This window comes from Rhagoletis zephyria, unplaced genomic scaffold (genome assembly GCF_001687245.7).
Source record: "Rhagoletis zephyria isolate East Lansing unplaced genomic scaffold, Rhagoletis_zephyria_1.1 Rzeph_scaffold_00089, whole genome shotgun sequence".
NCBI lineage: Eukaryota > Metazoa > Arthropoda > Insecta > Diptera > Tephritidae > Rhagoletis > Rhagoletis zephyria.
The window spans coordinates 343,913-355,052 of NW_016157173.1; the positions used below are offsets into that span (position 1 = coordinate 343,913).

At 36.2% G+C, this 11,140-nt stretch overlaps 1 protein-coding gene across 1 annotated transcript in view; it reads left to right on the forward strand.

Annotated features, from left to right (window-relative positions):
• The window catches only part of RhoGAP102A (Rho GTPase activating protein at 102A), a 280,795-nt gene that overhangs the window by 62,081 nt on the left and 207,574 nt on the right, over positions 1-11,140 (forward strand). The window lies entirely within an intron of this gene.

The following is an 11,140-nucleotide window of genomic DNA, read 5'->3' on the forward strand; positions in this document are numbered from 1 at the left end:
AAATTTAGGGGTACCTTTAATTTCTTCGTGATCCAATCATCGGATCTCTAAACCAAATTACGGGTACCATCTTTCCAATAAAAAAAGGATTATTGAAATCGGTTCACGTGGTAAAAAAGTTATGTATTCCGGCGAATTGATAACCTCCCCTTTTTTGAAGTCGGTTAAAAGTGTTTGAGTTCTGTTAATCTTATGTAAATAAAGTGCAGTTTATGAATTTTAAAACGTTTATTTATTTATTACATACTGTACATAAAACTTGCATAAATGTATTTTAAAGAGCGTATCAAGCAAATTTTCAGTATTTTCCGGTGATATATCTTTAGAAATATAAAAGCCCCCCTAAAATATATTCCTGGGTGCGCCCCTGATACCATTATTTTCGTACTTAATGCACTCATCTGTACCTTACTAGACTATTTTTATTCGATTGTAGAAGTTGAATTCGTTTAAGAAAGAAGCTTAAAAATAATAATAATAATATATTGGCGCTTACACATACGTTAGTGTTTGGCCGAGATTCTCCTCCGATTTGTGGCGTGCGCCTTGATGTTGTCACACAAACAGAGGGGACCTACAGTTTTACGCCGTCTCCGAACGGCGATTGTATTTTTATGAGAAGCTGTTTTTCATGGCAGAAATACACTCGGAGGTTTGACATTGCCTGCCGGGGGGCGACTGCTGCTAAGAAAAATCCTTTTTTCTACATTTTTTTGCGATGTTGCTTTGACCAGGATTTGAACCCAGGCCATGCGGAGTAAAAGCGCGCACTGCTTACCACTACACCACAGCAGCCGCAAAGAAGCTTTATAGACCTTCAAAATGATGCCTATAAATCTATCGTTTGAATAATATTATTTGGAGCTTTCATCTCCTCTTCTCATTCATCAATTTCGACTATTGCTTTTTGCAAAAATTTCTATGAAAGTCGTCAAAGATGTGCTATTGCTCTAAGTTTGTGAAATCGTGCAAAAACACGTGCTCCATAATTTTCGAAAAATCAAAGTAAGCGATATCAAGATGCTTAAGGGGGCCAAGCGAAAGGTGTATATCAAATTTGGTACAGATTGGTTAAATGATTTTCGAGATAAAAATATTTTATATATGTGGGCGGTGCCACGCCCAGTTACCAAAAATTTTATGAAAATCCAAGTTTTTGCAAACGTCTATTGTAAATATAAATTTTGAGCGAATATTTAAGTATTATTTATGCACGCTGCGAAAAAGATATGCAAATTACATACATAAATTCAAGGCCGTATTTAAGAAAAAATTACCTAACTTCAACAATTGTTGTCTGCTTTCCAAATTTGGGCATACATTATTTCGATAAGAACGTACTTTTAGAACAATAGGACATATGCATTTGGAAACTTTCATGGAAATTTCACGAAAAACGATATTCTGACTTGAAAAAATTTAGAAATGTAGGAAGTATTTCGGGTTTACCCGACTGAAAAACCACACAATAAATTTATATCCATCATTTTAAAGGCATGTAAAACTTCTTTCCAAAAATTTTAAAAATAGTACAAAAATCATTCAAGTATTATATAGATGCGTTCATCAAGTACGAAAAAGGGGGCTTTTGATAATAATAAAATAATAATATGTTGTTTATTTAATATCAGGTATCCCTTTATACTCTAAAAACTAAAACTCGTTGGTATACTTCAGAAAAATTTCAGTAGTTTCGTACAAGTTTCGAGAGCTTCGAGTTCTTTTTCAACTTAAGGAAATGCACCCAACAACTTTTAGGGTGTACTTTTTGCGGAGTGGATAAAGATGCAGGTTCGATTTCTGGTCCGAACCACATTCGAAAAAAAGTTTTTTTTTGAACAGCGGTTGCACCTCGGCAGGCAATGGCAATCCTCCAAGTGTATTCTGCCATGAAAAAATATCCCAAATTTCCTTAGCTGGTTTTTGTAAAAATCGGAAAATAATTTCTGGTTTGGTCTTTACTCATATACTATTTTTTATTAAGTTCTAGGATTAACGAGTACGCTATAGATCAATAAGGTAAAATAAACAAATTTTGAACATTAATAGTAAACTCGCGCTCAAAAAAAAAAAACACTTCGTCACTAAAACTCCAGTTACGCTATCCACATTCAGCGATACCATTGAAGAAAAATGTTTACCAACATTTTTCAAAAAGTAACCAATAAAAAAAAATATCCTACAAATAGTCCGGTCAAATTAGACCAAAAATAGGAGTGAAGTTACAATAATTCCCACCCAGCTGAAAATTGGTAGGATTGTTCAAAACACCATCATAAATGAAATCTAGAAACTCCTCATCGATGCGATACCTGAAAGAAAAAGTTTCTCGGGGTCCAAGGTACTGATATATGTTCCAAATATGAACCAAATCGGTCCAGCCGTTTAGTAGTTTAGTGACATACAATATACAGAAAACTCTATGGAATTGTGAAATTGTGACATCTCAACTTTCTTAATTTTTTGGCAACAACAGCAAGAAGTTTTGTTTTTTTTTAATCGAAAACCTTCCACACAGAAGGTCCAAAAAGCACTTTTTACAGAATTGAAATCGGTTCGGCCGTTTGGTCAGGCATCGCCGTCATACGGAAAACATTTCATTTTTATATATATAGATGACGACTACAACTCTTCCAACTTTTTGAGTCGTTATATCTCGGAGACGGTGGCTCTTATAAAAGAAGTATTTAGACATTTTTTATAGATAATTATCTGATCTACAATTTTTGTCCAAACTAATTTTATGATAAACTTACCGTTTTGCTGAAAATCGCGAAAACCCCGTTTTCGTGACCTTTGACCCCGAGTAACTTTTTTTTCAGTTATCGAATCGATGAGGACTTTCTAGATTTCATTTGTGATGGTGTTTTGAACAATCCTACCAATTTTCAGCTGGGTGGGAATTATTGTAACTTCACTCCTATTTTTGGTCTAATTTGACCGGACTATTTGTAGGATATTTTTTTTTATTGGTTACTTTTTGAAAAATGTTGGTAAACATTTTTCTTCAATGGTATCGCTGAATGTGGATAGCGTAACTGGAGTTTTAGTGACGAAGTGTTTTTTTTTTTTGAGCGCGAGTTTACTATTAATGTTCAAAATTTGTTTATTATACCTTATTGATCTATAGCGTACTCGTTAATCCAATTTTCAGCTGGGTGGGAACGCCCAAGTAGCAGCTAAGTGCCATTTTGATACCATATACCTCGAATGAGTATGTTAGAACCAGCCGGCGTGGTTGATGAAGTTGAGTATGTTGTGGAGACTTATATCAGATAGCTCTCGTAACGATGTGAACTCATATGCTACTAGCATGGTATTTCTGCTCCTCATTAGAGCTGGACATTTGCAAAGCAGGTGTTCTACTGTTTCCTGCTCGTTCTCATCTCTGCAGCTTCTACAGAAGGCGCTGTAGGCGATTCCCAGCCTTCTCGCGTGGGTACCAATCGGCCAATGCCCGGTAAGAGTCCCAACAAGCCTAGCAACGGCAGCCTGCCACGGTGCGACATCTTGGATCCGATTTCCGGAGATTGTGGAGAAATATGTCTTTATATAAGTTTCCAATTGGGGGTGAGATCCGGTCCTCGGTTGACACCAATGTGGAACCCTCTCTGGCTAACTCGTATGCAGCCTCGTTTCCGGGAATGTTTTTATGACCAGGTATCCAAACTAAATCTAGATCGAGTTCACGACTTACAGTATTTAACCGCGTCCTACACTCCTTGATTAGTTTCGACCTTGTTGTAAAAGACGCTAAGGCCTTAATGGCCGCATGGCTATCTGAGAAAATGGCTACTCGCTCGCCGTGACGCAATCCACTACGTTCTAAGAGACGGCAGCCTTCGGCTATAGCGAATACTTCTGCCTGGAAGACACTCGCGAAATCGGGCAGATGAATTGATCTTTTTACTCCCAGTGACTCAGAGTAAATACCTGCTCCAACTCCGCGTTCTATTTTGGAGCCATCGGTGTACATATGATGTATCCAGGTAGAGATATCAAGTTCCCCATCCCAGTCGGCTCTCGACGGAAGAGTGGCCCCGAAAGGCCTGTGAAACTCTCGAATGTCTAAATTGACCGGGCTANGGCCGTTTGGTCAGGCATCGCCGTCATACGGAAAACATTTCATTTTTATATATATAGATGACGACTACAACTCTTCCAACTTTTTGAGTCGTTATATCTCGGAGACGGTGGCTCTTATAAAAGAAGTATTTAGACATTTTTTATAGATAATTATCTGATCTACAATTTTTGTCCAAACTAATTTTATGATAAACTTACCGTTTTGCTGAAAATCGCGAAAACCCCGTTTTCGTGACCTTTGACCCCGAGTAACTTTTTTTTCAGTTATCGAATCGATGAGGACTTTCTAGATTTCATTTGTGATGGTGTTTTGAACAATCCTACCAATTTTCAGCTGGGTGGGAATTATTGTAACTTCACTCCTATTTTTGGTCTAATTTGACCGGACTATTTGTAGGATATTTTTTTTTATTGGTTACTTTTTGAAAAATGTTGGTAAACATTTTTCTTCAATGGTATCGCTGAATGTGGATAGCGTAACTGGAGTTTTAGTGACGAAGTGTTTTTTTTTTTTGAGCGCGAGTTTACTATTAATGTTCAAAATTTGTTTATTATACCTTATTGATCTATAGCGTACTCGTTAATCCAATTTTCAGCTGGGTGGGAACGCCCAAGTAGCAGCTAAGTGCCATTTTGATACCATATACCTCGAATGAGTATGTTAGAACCAGCCGGCGTGGTTGATGAAGTTGAGTATGTTGTGGAGACTTATATCAGATAGCTCTCGTAACGATGTGAACTCATATGCTACTAGCATGGTATTTCTGCTCCTCATTAGAGCTGGACATTTGCAAAGCAGGTGTTCTACTGTTTCCTGCTCGTTCTCATCTCTGCAGCTTCTACAGAAGGCGCTGTAGGCGATTCCCAGCCTTCTCGCGTGGGTACCAATCGGCCAATGCCCGGTAAGAGTCCCAACAAGCCTAGCAACGGCAGCCTGCCACGGTGCGACATCTTGGATCCGATTTCCGGAGATTGTGGAGAAATATGTCTTTATATAAGTTTCCAATTGGGGGTGAGATCCGGTCCTCGGTTGACACCAATGTGGAACCCTCTCTGGCTAACTCGTATGCAGCCTCGTTTCCGGGAATGTTTTTATGACCAGGTATCCAAACTAAATCTAGATCGAGTTCACGACTTACAGTATTTAACCGCGTCCTACACTCCTTGATTAGTTTCGACCTTGTTGTAAAAGACGCTAAGGCCTTAATGGCCGCATGGCTATCTGAGAAAATGGCTACTCGCTCGCCGTGACGCAATCCACTACGTTCTAAGAGACGGCAGCCTTCGGCTATAGCGAATACTTCTGCCTGGAAGACACTCGCGAAATCGGGCAGATGAATTGATCTTTTTACTCCCAGTGACTCAGAGTAAATACCTGCTCCAACTCCGCGTTCTATTTTGGAGCCATCGGTGTACATATGATGTATCCAGGTAGAGATATCAAGTTCCCCATCCCAGTCGGCTCTCGACGGAAGAGTGGCCCCGAAAGGCCTGTGAAACTCTCGAATGTCTAAATTGACCGGGCTAAAATTTGTGATGTTACTAAAAGGATACTGTTTCAGGGCTAATACATCTAGGATCATTGAAGGAGGCTTTAAGATCCGTAAGCTGTTGTGGAAAATCTTTGTAAAATTTTTTTTTGTCCCGTATTCGGCTCTCATAAATATGGTCACCGTACATATATTACTAATGGAAAAGAAAAGCAAGTAAAAAGGCTTAAGTTCGGGTGGAGCCGAACATTAAATAAATGCCCGGCGCAAGTATTAAATATAGTTTTTTTCACATTTTCGAAAACTCTACATGGTAAGCAGGTGTGGTTTTAATTTTAAATTTTAATTTTAGCCCTATTACAATAATTTTTTCTAAATTACTGTTATATGGGATGTGGGCGTGGTTATTATCCGATTTTTTAAATTTTCAGCCGTTCGGTATATTGTACCAAGGCTAACAACTTTGCCAAGTTTGGGAGCAATTGTTGGAGCGGTTACCATGATATACACATGTAATCATAAGTGGTCGTGGCTACGCCCATTTCCCAAAAATTTATAATTTTATTATTTTTCGTCTAAAAATTACTGCAAATATCAATTTTGAGTGAATAACGAAGGTTTCGTATTTCTATAAATTACTGTTATATGGGATGTGGGCGTGGTTATTATCTGATTTTAAAAATTTTCAGCCGTTTGGTATATTGTACCAAGGCTAACAACTTTGCCAAGTTTGGGAGAAATTGTTGGGGCGGTTACCATGATATTCACATGTAATCATAAGTGGTCGTGGCTACGCCCATTTCCCAAATATTTATAATTTTATTATTTTTCGTTTAAAAATTATTGTAGATATCAATTTTGAGTGAATAATCTAAAATATCGCAGTTTTCGTAATTCTGATAACTACCGTTATATGGAAAGTGGGCGTGGTTGCGGTCCGATTTCGCCCAACCCACCTACCTATCTTGGGTAAAGGGTAATTTCGTTGAGATATCTCAATTTTTGGTCGAGTTATCGTGTACGCGGACGGTCGGACGAACAGACATACATGGCATAATCGACTTCTCTTTTCATTCTGATCATTTGGGAGAAGTATTTATTATTAAAATGTATTTCATGAATAGCTTAATAAATCTACCCTATGGTCATTTCAGCGAAGACGACACCACAGGTCAAAAAATTAATTTCATAGATTGCGCTTAAACTTGTGACAACAGTAAAGCGTTAGCAGTTAGCATTTGGAATAATTCTTTAGAAATCGATTTTTATCAATTTAATTTTCACTATTTTCTCCATTTTTATTATTATAAACGCAACCGTAGTGCGACTATCTTTAATATAGCATTTTCTCTTCAAGTTGTCAAGCCATTTAAGGTGACAATGCATATAATAACTATCCAAAGAGGACGTACACCTCAAGGGCTGTTAAACAGTGAGTTATTACAAAAATAGATTTATTGTAAGAATTTGTCAGCTTTCAAAGAAATGCGTATTGGATGTCCTATCCGTCACAGCCAAATTTGTTCTTTTTTTAACCTAACTTTGCAAACCGAAAGCTTCCCATCGTTTAAATACATAGGGGTATTCACGATCCGGTGCATACTGTCTAACATGGTGATTGTGGTGTATATACTGTGGTCACTGTGTACTGTGGTATATGGTATATACTGTGGTGTGACATAAATTGAAAAGCTCGATTAATGGTGCGATAACCAATGACTACTGATGTCAACGTTGCCACTTTAAATGTTGCAAAAATAAATGAGTATTCGAACAAATTTAATTTAAAAGTACCAAAATGTGCAATTTAAAAAATAACCAAAATCCATAAAAAGGAACCATGTAACCAAATGAAAACAAGTAAGAAAGTCTAAGTTCGGGCGGAGCCGAACATTAAATACCCGGCGCAAGTATTAAATATATGTTTTCCACCTTTCCGAAAGCTACCGCTACATGATAAGCCGGGGTGTATACATTTTAAGTAAATTAGCGTCCTTAAATTTCGAAATATTGAAATTTCAAGCATATCTGAAATTTACCGTTATATGAAAAGCGGCCTCAATTTTAGTCCGATTTCAACAATTTTCAACGGTTTGCTTTTATGTGGCAAGCACAATAACCATACCGAGCTTGGTACAAATTGCTAGAACGGTTAGCGAGATACATATATGTGATCACAAGTGGGCGGTGCTACGCCCATTTTCCAAAATTTTGTCATAAACGTATTTCTTGGTAAAGAATTGTTGCAACCATCAATTTTGAATAAATTAGCTTCAATATTTACTGATTTATCGAAGATTTTGTATTTCTCGAAATTACCGTTATATGGGATGTGGGCGTGGTTATTGTCCGATTTTAAAAAGTTTCGGCGGTTTTTTATGCTGTACCAAGGCCAACAACTGTGCCAAGTTTGGAAGAAATTGGTGCAGCGGTTACCAAGATATACACATGTAACCATAAGTGGGCGTGGCTACGCCCATTTTCCAAAAATTTATAATATTCTTATTTTTCGTCTAAAAATTATTGTAAATATCAATTTTGAGTGAATTATCTTCAGTAGTTACTAAAATATCGCAGTTTTCGTATTTCTGAAAATTACCGTTATATGGGAGGTAGGCGTGGTTATTGTCCGATTTTTCCCATTTTCAATACCATCCGTCCTACGCCCGAAAGAAGTACACGTACCAAGTTTCGTTAAGATATCTTAATTTTTACTCGAGTTATCGTGTGCACAGACGGACGGACGGACGGACGGACGGACAGACAGTCACCGCTTAATCGATTTCTCTTTTCATTCTGATCATTTATGTATACATTTGTCTATATCTATCTCGATTCGTTTTGCCTGTTACAAACAACCGTTATGTGAACAAAGTTATAATACCCTTGTGCACAAGTGCGCTCGGGTATAAAAAGTTAACCAATTTTGGTAAAAAGTAACCAAAAAGGAAACACTGTGGACCATATTATACATAAGCATAACTTTCTTCCATGCGGGGAGCCTTCGGTAGTGCTTTCAGAAATAACCCATATTTGTCCAACTTCGGGATATATGTTTGTATATTTGAACAAATTTTTTTGAAAAGCACCTTCAATTACCTATAACTTATTTAAGAATCAGCGATTGACAATGTATGTATTTGTAATAAAATGACCAATACGATGTCGTTAACCGTCGGTTTAACACAATTATTATTTTAGTTTAACTAAATTTGACTTTACGAACAGGTGGCAACCCTCTTCGTAATTTTTGCAAGCTAAAACCTTCTTAAACCTCTTTCGTCTGACTCCCATATGGTGAAACTTATCTATTTCAATTACCTAATTCCGTTAAACAAATGGAACTTAATGTTTTAAACAGGTGGCAACCCTCTACACAAAGTTAAGAAATAAATCCTTTTCATACACATTTCGATTGATACCCATCTCTTAATAATTCATTTAACTCATCAAAAAATTTGAATTAAATTTTTTAACAGGTGGCAACTCTTTAAAAGAAATTAACCTCTATTGTTTACAGGACAAGCTTTTTACTCTGACACTTCATTTTTGAAAATAGAACGAATCGAGCAGATCTGATGGCACTGACAAAAAATGAAAAGTTGATTTTATGATTTTATGATAAGATGATTAGCAGGTTTTTATGTCTTCTTTCGAAAGCTAAAAACCCGTATTATTTAATAAAATAATAAAAAATAACATATTTTTACATATATTTCTTATTTATTTCATTAAAGTTTACCATTTTTTAAACTTTTGACACCTTGTGTTTAATTTTATTCCAAAATTTGTATTCCTGTAGTGCTCTACTATCTATATGGGAATAAAAAACGTCAAACCAACATTTTATTTCAAGGAATGTATTTTTGACATTTGCTTTCATGAAGAGCTTACGTATAAAAATTCTTAGTATAAAATTTGTCCACTTTAGTGGCTTCCTGGCGGTATACAATTTGTTTTATAGGACATTTCTATTTAATTCTTTTTAGTGGATAAACTGCCTTTACAAAAAATACCAAACACGTTCACATTGCCGTACTTTTATACCCGAGCGCACTTGTGCACAAGGGTATATTAATTTTGTTCACATAACGGTTGTTTGTAACAGCCAAAACGAATCGAGATAGATATAGACAAATGTATACATAAATGATCAGGATGAAAAAAGAAATCGATTAAGCCATGTCTGTCTGTCCGTCCGTCTGTCCGTCTGTCCGTCTGTCCGTCTGTCCGTGTACACGATAACTCGAGCAAAAATTGAGATATCTCAACGAAATTTGGTATGTAGGTTTCCCTTAATCCAAGGTAGGTTGGTATTGAAAATGGGCGAAATCGGACTTTAACCACGCCCACTTCCCATATAACGGTAATTTCCAGAAATACGAAAACTGCGATATTTTAGTAACTACTGAAGATAATTCACTCAAACTTAATACTAACAATAATCTTTAGACGAAAAATAAGAATATTATAAATTTTTGGAAAATGGGCGTAGCCACGCCCACTTATGGTTACATGTGTATATCTTGGTAACCGCTGCACCAATTTCTTCCAAACTTGGCACAGTTGTTGGCCTTCGCACAACATACCAAATGGCCGAAAATTTTTAAAATCGCTCAATAACCACGCCTACTTCCCATATAACGGTAATTTTCAGAAATACGAAAACTGCGATATTTTAGTAACTACTGGAGATTATTCACTCAAAATTGATATTTACAATAAGTTTTAGACGAAAAATAAGAATATTATAAATTTTTGGAAAATGGGCGTAGCCACGCCCACTTATGGTTACATGTGTATATCTTGGTAACCGCTGCACCAATTTCTTCCAAACTTGGCACAGTTGTTGGCCTTCGCACAACATACCAAATGGCCGAAAATTTTTAAAATCGCTCAATAACCACGCCTACTTCCCATATAACGGTAATTTTCAGAAATACGAAAACTGCGATATTTTAGTAACTACTGGAGATTATTCACTCAAAATTGATATTTACAATAAGTTTTAGACGAAAAATAAGAATATTATAAATTTTTGGAAAATGGGCGTAGCCACGCCCACTTATGGTTACATGTGTATATCTTGGTAACCGCTGCACCAATTTCTTCCAAACTTGGCACAGTTGTTGGCCTTGGTACAGCATAAAAAACCGCCGAAACTTTTAAAAATCGGACAATAACCACGCCCACATCCCATATAACGGTAATTTTCGGAAATACGAAAACTGCGATATTTTAGTAACTACTGAAGATTATTCACTCAAAATTGATATTTACAACAATTATTAGACGAAAAATAAGAATTTGTTTTTGTTATTTTTTTGGCCTTTATAACAATTATATTTAACAATGTATATTGGGCTCCAGGCCGTTTTAAATGAAAATTTTTATTGTGGAATAGCAACAATAATTTGAAATAAATAATATAAAAAAAAAAACTTTTTAATATACAACGCTTTTATAAATGGACTAAAAAGTAGAAAATAATATTTCTCAGTCCCATAGAATTTGTTTTGATAACTTTTGATTTTGAAATTTTAGCAAAAGTCATTATAAACAAT